The 4,246-nt window shown below is 35.6% G+C and overlaps 1 pseudogene; it reads left to right on the top strand.

Annotated features, from left to right (window-relative positions):
- Positions 1-1,391: 1,391 nt before the first annotated feature.
- Positions 1,392-3,732, top strand: LOC111397924 (annotated as a pseudogene).
- The last annotated feature ends 514 nt before the right edge of the window (positions 3,733-4,246 follow it).

Raw genomic sequence — 4,246 nt, 5'->3', positions numbered from 1 at the left:
ACTTATTATCGACGTACAACAATAACAATACATAGTCATTATTAGCACTGTTATGTTGATATTATAAACAATGATCAAATTTACTCTTTTGAAAATCAATAATTAGGACAAATGAATAAAACATCTTATACCACTGTTTAGGAGACTGTTTCAAATTATACGATGATCTTTTAAGAAAACAAACATGATCAACATGATCATGTTTTTGTTTATCTTACAAAATTCATAATAATATTTTCATCAAGACTATAATGTAAAAACGCAATTTTAATATCAAGTTCTCAAAACACATTCTCTTGATAAGATAATTACACTTATTTTTTCCCCCAAAAAAAACAGATTTTACAAAATTTATTTTAAAAATGGAGCTCGAAATGGGTCGAAAGAGTTCTGAAAATTCAAGTTCTTGTAGATGCATCTAATAATTGTGTTGAATTGAAATGTGCATTCAACATCACATTTAAATGTTACATGGAAGATACGTTGCACCACCCAAAATTCCAGCCCAAGCGAAAATGAAAAAGAGGCTAGACCGATTCATTGACTTTTGGGTTCCAAAACTCTGTAATTGATACTAATAACTTTAAATTAATCTATTTTCCAATTTGATTGATTGGACTGCAGTAAATTTTTTATATAAATTCTTTAAAATTAATTTTAAAACATACTTTCTTTTAATAAAATAATTTTGCAAGTGAATTAAAAATCTTTTGCTTTTCAATACAACGTTCTCCAAAATTATCACTTATCAGAAAATGTATTATCAAAAAATCTACATCAAATATGCCCTACAACATTTTAGTTTACCGCTTTGCCTCTGCAAAAATTTCTTGCCACTTCGTTTGATTCATTGTTCTACCATTGAAAAAAAAAAAAAAAAACTCATTGTAATTGTACTAATATTTTTAATTGACTTCGTTTGATTCATTGTTCTACCATTGAAGAAAAAAAATTGAATTAAAATCAAATTAAGCACATTCATTAAATTAATTAATTTTTTTTAAATTCATTTTCAACTATACATTCATACAATAAAATATTATATGTAGATCCAAAATGTTTTTCCTACTTTTTAATCACATATATTCTTAAAAAGAAAAAATAAAAAATCACCACTCCAAAACTCATTTTCCTAACAAAACTCAATAAAATGGATCTCAAACAGACGGCTAAAATTTCAAGTCAAACTCAATAATTAATTTTAATCAACTTTTATTAAAATTTACTAAAAATTTGATTTTAATCTATTTAGCATGTATGTACACTTTGCTCAAACAAACAGAGCTTAAGCATTGCCTCCAACGAGTCAATAGTGTCAGTATCGATTTCTATAAATAGCACACTTCCTTCCTCAATGAAACACAGTTGCCAATTGCCATATCCCAAGAAAAATGAGAAGCCTATTTTCCATGGCTGCCTTTCCCTCTTTTCTCATTCTTTCTGCGTTAATGGCATCATCGGCCCAGCAACAAGGATATTACAGTATTACCCCTGGCACTTCTTTAAATCCCCGTACAAATTCATCGTGGTTGTCACCTTTTGGACTCTATGCCTTTGGATTCTACAAGCTGAACAATGGCTACGCTGTCGGAATTTTTCTTGCTGGGATTCCAGAAAAGACTGTAGTGTGGACAGCAAACAGGGATGATCCCCTTTTTCCCAGCACTGCCGTTTTGCTATTAACCAGTGATGGAAGGCTCATTTTGCAGCAGAAAGATAGAGAAGACATAAATATTGTGAATTGGGGCCAGTCTGTTGCTTCAGCTTCAATGCTTGACAGTGGCAATTTTGTACTGTACGATTCATCTCGGAGGATCGCATGGCAGAGTTTTGATCACCCGACGGACACTCTTTTACCTAAACAACGTCTCTCGGCTGGAGAAGAGATCTTCTCCAGTGTTTCGGACACGAACCCTGCCAGAGGAATTTTCCGTCTCAAGATGCAAGGTGATGGGAACCTGGTGCAATACCCTGTGGAAACTCCAGACACGGCGCCTTATTCTTACTATGCATCAGGCACCAATGGAAGAGGCGATAATGTATCGTTGAATCTTGATATTAATGGCAATCTTTATTTGTTCAATGGAAGCTCCGTTATAAGCAATTTATCGACAGGACTATATAGAACAAGAACTATCTACCGCATGAGAATTGACGTGGATGGTATTGTTCGACTATATTATCGATCGTTGGATCCTCAAGGTAAGTGGACAAAACAATGGTCAACAACAGATGATAAATGTGCCCCAAAGGGTTTGTGTGGGTTGAATGGTTTTTGTATTCTGATGGATGAAGATGTAAAGTGTCAATGTCTTCCAGGATTCGACCACGTTAATCCTAGCAATCGGAGCTCTGGATGCCAAAGGAGTTTATCCATGGAAGGTTGTGAGGCCAAGGATCAAAATGTCAGTTATGAAATCATTCCAATGGATAACACAAAGTGGGAAGATGATAATTATGCTGTTTTAGGAGGAATGACTAATGACGATTGTAAGAAAGCCTGTTTAGATGACTGCAATTGCGAGGTAGCTCTCTTCTCTCAAAGTGGAAACTGCAGAAAGCAAAGACTTCCACTAAGATATGGAAGAAGATCACTGAGTGATTCAGACGTTGCTCTTGTCAAGGTGAGCAAAACAACACCATCATCGACTCAAGGAGTTTTGGGTAATTCGGTCAAAAAGATTCGTTTAGACATCTTAATTGTCAGCATTTCACTTGTTGCTTTGGCTGCCTTGATCTTGGCATTTACTGGGATTTATGTCCACAGAAATTATGTTGGGAGATATAAGAAGATCTCTAAGTTCGGAAATGTTGAACTGATTGAGGATGTTGGTTTGCGGGAATTTACCTACGAAGAACTCGTGCAAGCAACAAATGAATTCAAAGAAGTGCTCGGTAGAGGAGCATCTGCCACAGTTTACAAAGGGATCTTATCGAACAACGAAAATGTTGTGGTCGTGAAGAGGCTCGAGAAAGAATTGGAAGAAGGAGAAAAAGAATTCCAGACTGAGATGAAGGTGATAGGAAAAACATATCATCGTAATCTGGTCCGACTTCTTGGTTACTGCCTCGAAGGATCTAAGTGGATTTTGGTATATGAATACATGAAAAATGGAACACTTGCAGATATACTTTTCAATCCCGAAAACCGACTATATTGGGAAGAAAGAATTCGAATTGCTCTTGATATTGCAAGAGGCATCCTCTATTTGCACGAGGAGTGAGACGCAGATCATTCATTGTGATATAAAACCACAAAACATACTCATGGATGAGCATAGGTGTGCAAAAATTTCCGACTTCGGACTGGCAAAGCTCTTAAAGAAAGATCAGACAAACACCTATACAGGGATAAGAGGAACTCGAGGTTATGTAGCTCCAGAGTGGCACAAGAAATTGCCTGTGACAGTTAAAGCAGATGTTTACAGCTTTGGAATTGTTCTACTAGAGATCATATGTGGTAGAAAAAGTGTTGATTGGAGCTTGCCTGAGGATGAAGCTATTCTTGATAAGTGGGTCTACAAGTGTCTCCAGGAAGGCGAGACAAGTAAACTGGTGCGAGATGAGGACGTCGACAAGAGAAAATTTGAGAGAATGATTAAAATTGGTATATGGTGCATACAAGACGAACCGTCCCTCCGTCCATCGATGAAGAAAGTTTTATTGATGCTGGAAGGAACTGTAGAAATCCCAGTACCTCCCAGTCCTAATTCTTTCCTGAGTGCCATATAGTTTGCTGATGCTGGAAGGGACCGTACCCATCTCAAGTTTTCTTGTATGTTAAATAAAACAGTCATTTAAATTACGTTTGACGTCAAAGAGAGAGATATGTTATAAAATATAAGATATGCAATTTTCTATTGTAAACTATTTTATCATAGTGAATCATTACAGGGGTGGAAGAAAGGGTCGTCTCTCATTGAGGAGAATTTCTTTAAATCCTCTGTGTTCTTGTTTGACTATTTTTCTTTCTTCAATTTAATTGCTGTCAATTGGAACTCTAATTTCTTAGAAATTGGTATCAAAGCCTTTGTTTTTTATTGAGAGCAGTGGCTGAAGAAGAAGGAATGTCACTAGTATCTTTAAATTTGATGGTATGGATTTTGCGTTCTAAAAAAAACAGATCGAAGATTATCTGTAAAGTAAAAAATTACACCATCCATTTCTAAACGAGAAGCCGGAAGGGAAAATTCATGTCAGGTCAATAACATCATCGGAAAAAATGATGAGCAATTCATCAAATTTC

Source organism: Olea europaea, chromosome 7 (assembly GCF_002742605.1).
Source record: "Olea europaea var. sylvestris chromosome 7, O_europaea_v1, whole genome shotgun sequence".
Lineage (NCBI taxonomy): Eukaryota > Viridiplantae > Streptophyta > Magnoliopsida > Lamiales > Oleaceae > Olea > Olea europaea.
This window is presented reverse-complemented; position numbering and strand designations above follow the sequence as displayed.